The sequence below is a fragment of the Delphinapterus leucas genome, chromosome 17, assembly GCF_059928025.1.
Source record: "Delphinapterus leucas isolate spDelLeu-1000000601 "Yukka" chromosome 17, BTC_Dleu_Yukka2, whole genome shotgun sequence".
In the NCBI taxonomy this organism is placed as follows: Eukaryota; Metazoa; Chordata; class Mammalia; order Artiodactyla; family Monodontidae; genus Delphinapterus; species Delphinapterus leucas.
The window spans coordinates 67,433,461-67,447,067 of record NC_143145.1 but is presented as its reverse complement, the minus strand read 5'-3'; positions in this window follow the sequence as shown (position 1 = coordinate 67,447,067).

Sequence of the window (13,607 nt, the reverse complement as noted above, 5' to 3'; positions counted from 1 at the left end):
CTGGTCACTAGTTGGCCCAAGGCTGTTGGTTACAGGGTGGCTCTGCCTTGCAGAGGGTTACTCCCAGGCTAGTTTGCTGAGAAGGACCCAAATCTAGGACTTAATTTAAAATTTAAATTTCTCCTTATTTCACAGAAGATAAGAAAGCCTCACTAACTTAAGCCTTTTCAGAATGTCTCCCACCCCCCAGAACTCTGTGGCTCCCTCGCAGCTTCTCTTTCTCTTCTAGTCTTCCCTTTTCACTTTATTTCCTCCTCTTTTATGCCTCCAGTTTCTCATCCATATGTTTGGAAAGTTCTTTCCTTCTCTACAGGAGGTGGGGCTTCATTCATTGATATGTGTGTGTGTGTGTGTGTGTGTGTTGCAGTTTATAGCCCCTCGGACTAGGCCGGATGGATGCAAAAGAAGTCTTGTTCCTGAGTCTTGCACACCTCTGACAGTGAAGAAATAGGGGGCTGGTGGGTGCCTGATGCCATTCAGTCTTCCCCAATAGTGAGAGCGATAACTGACCACCTCATGAGAAGCAGGCCTACCCTGATAAGGCAAACATCAGCTTTCCCAGAAACAGCTGAGTATGCTCTTGGGAGCAAAGCCTATTCCCACTGCCAGTGACTCTGACCCAGTTCCTTCTGAGACAGTAACCTTGGCATTGCAGTACCAAGGGCGCCAACTTCTTCCTGACCTGTGCTTGCACTGTTAAGCCAACACTGCAGGAGCGACTGGCTTTGTCTTAGCAAACTGGAGAGGTGGCACCAACCTTACTTGAATCTCTCTGGCCCCAAATGTCTCCCTTGATGAAAGAGGAGTGAGGTCTTGACATGTTTCCTTTATTGATAGCCTATTGATTGAAGCTAATGTGGCCACTTATCCAGGGGCACTTTTGTTTTACCAAATGTGAGTGTAGACAGGGATTTGTTCTGTGAGTTTTCACATAATAAATTGAGCAATGTCCTTAATTATCTCTTCAGAAATGATTTTTTTCTAACATAAAAATGGTTAAACGGTACATGAAAATTCTACAAGCCTTAGAATCCGCCATTTTCTACAAAAATTGTGTATGCTTTTACCCTTTGACCCAGCAATTCCTATTCCACAAATCCATTCCAGAGATACACTGGCAATATATGAAATGACATGTGTACAACATTAATCATTATCGCATTATTCTAGTAAAGGGCCAGGCACAACTCAAAGGTCCATCATAAGGGGACTGGCATAAGAGAATACTATGCAAATGAATGTGGAGTGAGAAAAATCTCTAAATTGATAGAGTGTTCTGCCAGGATGTGAGTAAAAGTGAAAAGCAGGATATATAAGAGTGTAACTAGCGAGTTAACCTTGTAAGAAAGACAAGAGGGAGTAATACATATATACACACAGGAAATAATAGATATTTGTTTTTAATTGGTGAAAATAAAGCTGGACCAGTAAATTTAAAACAAATAAAGATGATTACTTCCAGGAATACGAAAGAAACAGTATGGAGGGGACAAAAATTTTTCAAATGATTTTGAAAGACAGTGTTTTGAGGGTACAACCTCAGTGGAGTACATTGCAAATACAGAGCTACAAATAAATACAAAACTTTATCAGAAGTCTGTCAGTAATAACATTAGTGGGAGAAGGAAGAGCAAGAATAATGCAAGTAAATAACTAGGTTACTCTTTTTAATTGTTTAATTAATTAATTATTGTTGTACAGTCACTTCCCTTTTTATTGCCTTATTTTGTTAGAGAGCCATAAACTCTAAATAATCTTGTAATTTGGCCATCTGCAAATGTTGGCCATCTGCAAATGTTGAGATTAATAATCTACTCCATAATTAACCCATAAAATTATACAGATTTAGATTTGGATGAGGTTTTAGAAATTTATCTATGACATTTTCTCAGATTTATTGCAGCCAATATAGTTACTTTTACATGTTTTACCTTTGTGAAAATTTCTATATATTATTTATATGAATATTGTTGGCAGTTAAAAATCCAAGAGCCAAATTTATGACCTGTTCCTTCCCAAGTGAATAATAATAGTTAATAAAAAATAATAAGGATAGCTCTTTCTGAAGCCATGGTTGGCTCCAGGGTGGACACCACTGCCTCCTTCCATGGCTCAGATGCCGGCCTCTGATCCACCTTGCAATTCCCTCTTCTCTCAGAACCTCAGAATAGCCCAGGGAGCCATGTGTATGACAGGGTCTTGGTGCTCTGGCCGGGTGTCAGGCCTGAGCCTCTGAGGTGGGAGAGCTGAGTTCAGGACAGTGGTCCACCAGAGACCTCCTGGCCCCATACAATACCAAACGGAGAAAGCTCTCCCACAGATCTCCATCTCAATGCTAAGACCCAGCTCCACTCAATGACCAACAAGCTACAGTGCTGGACACCCCATGACAAAAAACTGGAAAGACAGGAACACACCCCCACCCATTAGCAGAGAGGCTGCCTAAAATCATAATAAGTTCACAGACACCCAAAAACACACTACTGGACGTGGTCCTGCCCACGAGAAAGGCAAGATCCAGCCTCATCCACCAGAACACAGGCACCAGTCCCCTCCACCAGGAAGCCTACACAACCCACTGAACCAACCTTACCCACTGATAAGGTTTACCACAAACAATGGGAATTACCAACCTGCAGCCTGTGAAAAGGAGACCCCAAACACAGTAAGTTAAGCAAAAGGAGAAGACAGAGAAACACACAGCAGATGAAGGAGCAAAGTAAAAACACACTAAACGAAACAAATGAAGAGGAAATAGGCTGTCTACCTAAAAAAGAATTCAGACTAATGACAGTAAAAATCATGGGAACAGAATGGAGAAAATACAAGAAACATTTAACAAGGACCTACAAAAACTAAAGAGGAAACAAACAATGAAGAACAACACAATAAATGAAATTAAAATTCTCTAAAAAGACTCAATAGCAGAATAACTGAGGCAGAAGAACAGATAAGTGACTTGGAAGATAAAATAGCGGAAATAACTACTGCAGAGCAGAATAAAGAAAAAAGAATTGAGGACAATTTCAGAGACCTCTGGGACAACATTTAACACACAAACATTTGAATCGTAAGGGTCCCAGAAGAAGAAGAGAAAAAGAAAGGAACTGAGAAAATATCTGAAGAGATTATAGTTGAAAACTTCACTAATATGTGACAGGAAATAGTCAGTCAAGCCCAGGAAGCACAGAGAGCCCCATAAGGATAAATCCAAGGAGAAACAAGACAAGACATATATTAATCAAACTATCAAAAATTAAATACAAAGAAAAATATTAAAAGCAGTAAGGGAAAAACAACAAATAACATACAAGGGAATCCCCATAAGGTTAACAGCTGATCTTTCAGCAGAAACTCTGCAAGCCAGAAGGGAGTGGCAGGACATATTTAAAGTGATGAAAGGCAAAAACCTACAACCAAGATTACTCTACCCAGCAAGGATCTCATTCAGATTTGACAGAGAAATTAAAACCTTTACAGACAAGCAAAAGTTCAGAGAATTCAGCACCACCAAACCAGCAAATGATAAAGGAACAAATGATAAAGGAACAACAAATGATAAACGAACTTCTCTAGGCAGGAAACACAAGAGAAGGAAAAGACCTACAAAAACCAATCCCAAACAATTAAGAAAATGTTAATAGGAACATACATATAGATAATAACCTTAAATGTAAATGTATTAAATACTCCAACCAAAATACATAGACTGGTTGAATGGATACAGAAACATGATCTGTATATATGCTGTCTACAGGAGACCCACTTCAGACCTAAGGACACATACAGACTGAAAGTGAGGGGATGGAAAAAGATATTCCATGCAAAAGGAAATAAAGAGAAAGCTGGAGTAGCAATTCTCACATCAGACAAAATAGACTTTAAAATACAGGCTATTACAGAGAAACAGGACACTACATAATGATCAAGGGATCAATCCAAGAAGAAAATATAACAATTGTAAATATTTATACACCCAACATAGGAGGACCTCAATACATAAGGCAAATGCTAACAGCCATAAAAGGGGAAATCGACAGTAACAAGATTAGAGTCAGGGACTTTAACACCCCACTTTCACCAATGGACAGATCACCCAAAATGAAAATAAATAAGGAAATACAAGCTTTAAATGACACATTAAACAAGATGGACTTAATTGATATTTATAGGACATTCCATCCAAAAACAACAGAATACACTTTCTTCTCTAGTGCTCATGGAACATTCTCCAGAACAGATCATATCTTGGGTCACAAATCAAGGCTTGGGAAATTTAAGAAAATTGAACTGGTATCAAGAATCATTTCCGACCACAACAGTATAACACTAGATATCAGTTACAGGAAAAAAAAACTGTAAAAAATCAAAACATATGGAGGCTAAACAATACAGTACTAAATAAACAAGACGTCACTGAAGAAATCAAAGAGGAAATAAAAAAATACCTAGAAACAAATGACAATGAAAACATGATGACCCAAAACCTATGGGATGCAGCAAAAGCAGTTCTAAGAGGAAGTTTATAGCAATACAATCCTACCTCAAGAAACAAGAAACATCTCAAATAAACAACCTAACCTTACACCTAAAGCAATTACAGAAAGAAGAACAAGAAACAAAAAAAAAACCTGCCAAAGTTAGCAGAAGGAAAGAAATCATAAAGATCAGATTAGAAATAAATGAAAAAGAAATGAAGGAAACAATAGCAAAGATGAATAAAACTAAAAGCTGGGTCTTTGAGAAGGTAAATAAAATTGATAAACCATTAGCCAGACTCATCAAAAAAAAGAGGGAAAAGACTCAAATCAATAGAATTAGAAGTGGAAAAGGAGAAGTAACAACTGACACTGCAGAAATACAAAGGATATGAGAGATTACTACAAGCAACTATACGCCAGTAAAATGGACAACCTGGAAAAAATGGACACATTCCTAGAAAAGCACAACCTTCCGAGACTGAACCAGGAAGAAATAGAAAATATAAACAGACCAATAACAAGCACTGAAATTGAGACTGTGATTTAAAATCTTCCAAAAAACAAGCCCAGTACCAGATGGCTTCACAGGCGAATTCTATCAAACGTTTAGAGAAGAGCTAACACCTATCCTTCTCAAACTCTTCCAAAATATAGCAGAGGGAGGAAGACTCCTAACCTCATTCTATGAGGCCACCATCACCCTGATACCAAAACCAACAAAGATGCCACAAAAAAGAAAACTGTAGGCCACTATCATTGATTAACATAGATGCAAAAATCCTCAACAAAATACTAGCAAACAGAATCCAACAGCACATTAAAAGGGTCATACACCATGATCAAGTGGCGTTTATTCCATGAATGCAAGTATTCTTCAATATATGCAGATCAATCAACGTGATACATCATATTAACAAATTGAAGGAGAAAAACCATATGATCATCTCAATAGCTGCAGAGAAAGCTTTCAACAAAATTCAACACCTGTTTATGATAAAAACCCTCCAGAAAGTAGGTACAGAGGGAACTTACCTCAACATAATAAAGGCCATATATGACAAACCCACAGCCAACATCGTCCTCAATGGTGAAAAACTGAAACAATTTCCACTAAGATCAGGAACAAGACAAGGTTGCCCACTCTCACTACTATTATTCAACATAGTTTTGGAAGTTTTAGCCACAGCAATCAGAGAAGAAAAAGGAATCCAAATTGGAAAAGAAGTAAAACTGTCACTGTTTGCAGATGACATGACACTATACATAGAGAATCCTAAAGATGCTAACAGAAAACTACTAGAGCTAATCAATGAATTTGGTAAAGTAGCAGAATACAAAATTAGTGTGCAGAAATCTCTTGCATTCCTATACACTAATGATGAAAAATCTGAAAGAGAAATTAAGGAAACACTCCCATTTACCACTTCAACAATAATAAAATACGTAGGAATAAACCTACCTAAGGAGACAAAAGACCTGTATGCAGAAAAATATAAGACAAATGAAACAAATTAAAGTTGATACAAACAGATGGAGAGATATACCATGTTCTTGGATTGGAAGAATCAACATTGTGAAAATGACTGTACTACCCAAAGCAATCTACAGATTTAATGCAATCCCTATCAAACTACCCATGGCATTTTTCACAGAACTAGAACAAAAAATTTCACAATTTGTATGGAAACACAAAAGACCCCGAATAGTCAAAGCAAGCTTCAGAAAGAAATACAGAGCTGGAGGAAACAGGCTCCCTAACTTCAGACTATACTACAAAGCTACAGTAGTCAAAACAGTATGGTACTGGCACAAAAACAGAAATATAGATCAATGGAACAGGATAGAAAGCCCAGAGATACACCCACGCACATATGTTCACCTTACTTTTGATAAAGGAGAGAAGAATATACAATGGAGAAAAGACAGCATCTTCAATAAGTGGTGCTGGGAAAACAGGACAGCTACATGTAAAAGAATGTAATTAGAACACTCTCTAATACCATACACAAAAATAAACTCAAAATGGATTATGGACCTAAAACTAAGGCCAGACACTATAAAACTCTTAGAGGAAAACACAGGCAGAACACTCCATGACATAAATCACAGCAAGACCCTTTTTGACCCACCTCCTAGAAAAATGGAAATAAAAACAAAAACTAACAAATGGTACCTAATGAAACTTTAAAGCTTTTGCACAACAAAGGAACGATAGACAAGACGAAAAGACAACCCTCAGAATGGGAGAAAATATTTGCTAATGAAGCAAGTGACAAAGGATTAATCTCCAAATTAACATGCAGCTCATGCAGCTCAATATCAGAAAAACAAGCAACCCAATCCAAAAATGGGCAGAAGACCTAAATAGACATTTCTCCAAAGAAGATACGCAGATTGCCAACAAATACATGAAAGGATGTTCAACATCACTAATCATTAGAGAAATGCAAATCAAAACTACAATGAAGTATAACCTCACACCAGTCAGAATGGCCATCATCAAAAAATCTACACACAATAAATGCTGGAGAGGGCATGGAGTAAAGGGAACCCTCTTGCACTGTTGGCTGGAATGTTAATTGATTCAGCCACTATGGAGAGCAGTATGGAGGTTCCTTAAAAAACTAAAAATAGAACTACCATACAACCGAGCAATCCCACTACTGGGCATATACCCTGAGAAAACCATAATTCAGAAATAGTCATGTACCACAATGGTCATGGTGGCTCTATTTACAATAGCCAGGACATGGAAGCAACCCAAGTGTCCATCACTGGATGAATGGATAAAGAAGATGTGGCACATATATACAATGGAATATTACTCAGCCATAAGAAGAAACAAAATTGAGTTATTTGTAGAGAGCTGGATGGACCTAGAGTCTGTCATACAGAGTGAAGTCAGAAAGAGAAAAACAAATACTTTATGCTAATGCATATATATGGAATCTAAAAAAAAAAAATGTTTCTGAAGAACTTAGGGGTAGCACAGGAATAAAGATGAAGACGTAGAGAATGGACTTGAGGATACGGGGAGTGGGAAGGGTAAGGTGGGATGAAGAGAGTGTCATGGACATATATACATTACCAAATGTAAAACAGATAGCTAGTGGGAAGCAGCCGTAGAGCACGGGGAGATCAGCTCGGTGCTTTGTGACCAGCTAGAGGGGTGGGATAGGGAGGGTGTGAGGGAGATGCAAGAGGGAGGAGATATAGGGATATATGTATATGTATATGTATAGCTGATTCACTTTGTTATAAAGCAGAAACTAACACACCATTGTAAAGCAATTACACTCCAATAAAGATGTTAAAAAAAAAGAATTTGAGAAACTGGCATAGAATTGTAAATATTAAAAGATGATTCAATGCTGTACTTTATATTTACTGAAAAGTATTTTCAAAGCTGAATTAACTACAGGTAATTTGTATGTAGTAAACATTTAGAAACAGATTACAATGTAAGGGTTGATCCTCTTAAGTAACTTTAATGAGTTTTGGCCAAATATAACTTTATTATATAAACAATTGGTTTATATTCAACTCTACTACTTAAATATTATTCAGGGCATTTAAAATCACCTATTCTATTTTCTAGGTTTTTAAAATTTTTAAACAAGCAAAATACACAAGTGAAAAATGATCTAACAAAAACTTAATGCCATAATAAAATCATTTTATTAACATTTTTATATGCTTCACATACATACACATTTGTAAATATTGAAAAAAGTGTCCATATTATTTGCATTCTGCTCAGTTCAGTAGTGAAAAAGATAGCTACAATGTAGTATGAAATGTGCTCTAATGCTATGTCCCAAGAGAGAGCACCTAAGGGAGACCTGGGCGTTGTGAGTGGGTGTGGGTGCTTAAGAGGCTTTCTGAAGGAGATAATTGAACTAATTCCCCTCTCCCCATAACCCTTTTAATCTATAGTCATAACCCGACTTATACATGCCTCTGAGTTACTGAGATTTTTCCCAAAGTGATTTGCCAAACAGATTTTAAAAGCTCTACACTCTCAATCATGACATATAAAAAGAAAATCACACTTAAACCCATCATAGTCAAATTGCTAAAAGTCAAAGACAATGAAAGATCTTAAAGGTAACTAGAAATAGAGGTCCCTGGTCATTAAGGGAGCAATAATAAGACTGATGGATGACTTTTCAATGGAAACTCTATTAGATGGAATGCAAGGGAATAATGCCCTTAAAGTATTAAAAGGAGAAAATCTTCAAGACAGAATTCAACACCCATAGAAACCATCCTTCAAAAATGAAGAAGAAATAAACATACTTGTGGATTACAAGAAAACAAATTTAAGAGAACTGTTGCCCAAATATCTGTATTGTGAGAGGTACTGTCAGGAGTTCTTCAGCTATACTGAAGGGGATCCTAGCTGGAAAAATGAAGTTACAGGAGGCAATGAAGAACACCAGAAAGGTGAATATGAGAGTAAGTATAAATAAATATTAACTGCTTAAAATGACGATAATCATGATGCTGTGTGGATTTTAAAATGTATATACAATAGTATATGTGATAACAATGATACAAAGGAGGATAAATGGAATTAAACTGTTATAAGATTCTTGCATTGATTAGGAAATGGTAGCAGTATTAATTTAAGAAATCATATTGTAATTTCTAGAGCAGATAAATAATGTAAAAATAACCTAATAGATCAGGAAAATTGAAAGGAATTGATTAATTGAAAGAAGTCAAGAAAGGAGGAACTTAGAAACAAAGAAGAGATGAGACAAAGGGAAAATCAATGGCTGGATGTTAGTTTAAAATCCAACTAAATCAACTATACATTAGAGACTCATATTTATCTTGATCCACAGGAAGATATAAGAAGTATCAATATTATGCACAAAATAACATAGCTTCAATATCAAGAAATGACAACTAAAAGAAAAAATAGGCCATTCAACAATTTAGAGGGTGGGTGGGCTTAACACATGTCTTAGTAAGTTATAGAATTATCAGACAAAAATATCAGGAAGGACATAGAAGATCTGATCAACCAATATAAATTATTTGATACATATAGAGACATATCAAAGAGTTCATCCAACAACAGAATAATGTTCTATATGTGTGTTAATGGACCATTTATCAAATTGGACCATATGCTGAGCCAGAAAGCAGCAAATTTCAAAAGACTGAAATCACACAGTGTATGTTCTTTGATCATAATGAAATTAAACTAGAAAAAAAAGATAAATATAAATAAAACAATCCCAACTGTTTGAAAATTAAGTAATTTATCCATTGGTCAAAGATGAAATCACAAGGGTTTTATAAATATCTTTAACTGAATGATAATGAAAAAGTTACCAAAACATTTGGGTAATACAACTAAAGCACTGTTCAATATAGAGTTATAGCTTTAAATGCATAGAGTAGAAAGGAAAAAAGTTAAAAATTAATGATTTAAACCTCTATCACAAGAATCTCACAAAGAAATAACAAAATAAATTCAAAGATTATAGAAGAAAAAAGAATAATAAGAGAAAAAATAGATGAAAGAAATCAGGTAATGATAGAGAACGCAGACAAATCAAAAAGGTTCTTATTTGAAAAGATTAATAAAAGTGATACCCCCTTAACAAGATATATCAAGAATGAAAAACTGGAACCCACTATGATCTTGCAAATATTAAAATATAATAAATATATTATAAATAGCTTTATGCCAATGCATTTGAAAATTCTGATAAAATAAGCAAAACAGTTGAGAAAACTTAACAAAACTTCCACAGGAAAAAATGAAAAAGTTTAATAAAACATATCTACTAAATGAATTGAATAGGTAATTAAAAACATTCCTTCACTACTGTGTAGCACAGGGAAATATATTCAATACCCTTTTATAAACCATAATGGAAAAGAATATCTATCTATCACCTATCTATCTATCTGAATCACTTTGCTGTACACCAGAAACTAACACAACATTGTAAATCAACTATACTTCAATTAAAAAAAAAAAAAACTTAGAAAAAAAATTCCTTCAAAGAACACTTCAGAACCAGATGATTTCCCAAGTGAATTATCCAAGAATTTGAGAAAATGTAATAGTAAAATTCCATAGACTCTTCCAAAAAGTAGTAAAATGAAGGATACTTTCCAATTTGTTTTATGTGGCCAGCATAACATTGATATATCAACCTGTCAAAGACATTACAAGAAAAAATAATTACAGGCCAATACCTCTCAAAAAATACATGTTAGAAAAAAAGGTTAAAGAAAAACGCTTAGGTGATACAAACAAAATTTATTTAACATTTCATGAAGTGGACCATCTCCTTTCAGAGAACTACCAAATGGGACAGAAGGCAAGAGACTTTTATAGGATAAAGAATAAAGAACAAGGAAGAGACAAATAGAAAATGGCTGATTGCTGGGGCCACATAGTTAACCTTGTTTTGGGTAAGAAGCCCCAGGTTGACTTGGTGTTTGGGGATTGGCTGACTGAATATACTGTGTTTCTGGTCAAGGGAAGCATTTACAGGAAAACACTAAATGCAAATGTTATGTAAGTTTCTTTTCAGCTTGCTGATTTGTTGCCCCCATCAGTACTTCCTCCATCTGGGGCCTAGAAAGTTATTTCAACACAAGACACTAAAATACTAAATAAAATATTCAAATAGAACCCAGTTAAAAAAACTATATATATATATATGATAGTGTATTATGTTTATTATGATGAATATTTATTCTACTAGTTTAAAGTTTATTTACCATTCAGAAATCAATGTAATTATCATCATTATTAGAATAAAGAAGAAAATTCATATATCATCTGAATAAAATCAGAAAGATCATTTGATAAAAATTAGCACACTAACAAAAAAAAAGTAATTTCTCATTGGTTTGGAAAAGAACGGAACTTCCTTAATCCGATTAAAGCTATTGACAACTGTCTTACTGCTGCCATCCTACTTAATCTGGTTAAACACCAAACACAATGTTCTACTGAGGTAAGAATAAAACAATGATGTACACTATCATCACTTCTATTCAATATTTCTACTTCAGCCTTAGTCACTGTAATACGAAAAGGGGAAAAATATATAAAATATAGAAAAGACAAATTTAAAACTGTCATTATTAGCGCAAGGCATGATTGCATACATAGAAAATCCAAAAGAATTTACAAATAATTAGAACTAATAAGTAAATGAACAAGGTCACTGCTCATTATAGATATCATATATAAATGCCAGTTTGAATTTCTTCTTACTAGCAACTAAAACTAAATGAACATTTAAAAATTCACTTATAATTGTACCAAAGTACTACATAGTTATATATTTAATGAATTATATGTACAACCTTTACCCTAAAAAACCCCAAAAAAACAAATGCTGAGAGAAGTTTGATTTAATTGTTGATTGAAATGTACATATCTTTTTCATGCATTGGAAAACTCAATATTTTAAAGATGCCAATACCCTCCAAATTGATCTACAAATTCAATACAATCCCTATTAAAGTTCCAGTGTGTTTTTGTGTGTATGTGAAAATCAGTCAGGTGAATTGAAAATTTATATGAAAAAGCAGAAAACCTAAAATACCCAAGAAAATCTTGAATTTCAGGAGCAAAGAAATGGAGGAAGTACATTACCAGATCTCAGAACTAATTTTACAACTACTGTAAAGTCAGGGTAGTATTGGCACAAAGACAGACAAATCAAAATGAGTAGACCCCTACATATACGGTTCCTGATTTATGACACAGGCACCACTGCAGTTCATTAGGAAAGGTTGATATTTTCTATAAATGGTTCCTTATCAATCTGATATCCATTTGAAAAAGATACTAAGCACTACTTCACACAATACACAAAAATTAATTTGAGACAGACTCATAGATATACAAGTGAAAAGTATAAAAATCAAGTTTCTAGAAGGAAACCTAAGAGAAGAACTTCATAACTTTGGGGTAGACAAACATTCTCAAACAAGACACAATAAACTTTAAACCTAAAAGGATAGATTGATAAATTGAACTTCATTAAAATTAAGACCTTCTGCTTATCAAAAAATGGCATCAAGAGAATGAAAAGGTAAAACATGAAGACAGTCTCTTCAATAAGTTGTGCTGGGAAAACTGGACAGTTACACGTAAAAGAATGAAACTAGAACATTTCCTCACACCATATTAAAAAAAACCTCAAAATTGATTAAAGACCTAAATCTGAGAACTGAAACCATAAAGAATCACTATTGAATCACTATTGAATCACTATTCTCCCTCCTAGAAGAGAACATAGGCAGAACACTCTTTGACATAAATCACAGCAATATTTTTTCAGATCTGTCTCCTAAGGCAAAAGAAATAAAAGTAAAACTAAACAAGTGGGACCTAGTTAAACTTAAAAGCTTTTGCACAGCAATGGAAACCACTGACAGAATGAAAAGACAACTTACCAAATGGGAGAAAATATTTGTAAATGATATGACTGATAAGGGGTTAATATCTAAAATATACAAACAGCTCATACAACTCCATATCAACAAAACAAACAAACAACCCAATTAAAAAATGGGCAAAACACCTGAATAGACATTTTTTTCCAAAGAATACATACAGATTGCTAACAGGCACATGAAAAGGTGCTCAACATGGCTAATGATTAGAGAAATGCAAGTCAAAACCACAAGATATCACTTCACAGCTCTCAGAATGACTATCATCAAAGTCTACAAATAACAAATATTGGCAAGGATGTGGAGAAAAGGGAACACTTGCAGACTATTGGTGAGAATGTAACTTGGAGCAGCCACTATGGAAAACAGTGTGGAGGTTCCTCAGAAAGCTAAAAATAGAACTACCGTATGATCCAGCAATTTCGCTCCTGGGTATATATCTGAGAAAAACAAAAACACTAATTTGAAAAGATACATGCACCCCAACGTTCATAGTAGCATTATTTGCAATAGCCAAGATATGGAAACAACCCAAGGGTCCATCAATAAATGAATGGATAAAGAAATTATTATATGTGTGTGTGTATATATATATATATATATATATATATACACACACACACACACACACACACACACACACACATGCACACAATGGAATACTACTTGCCCACAAAGAAG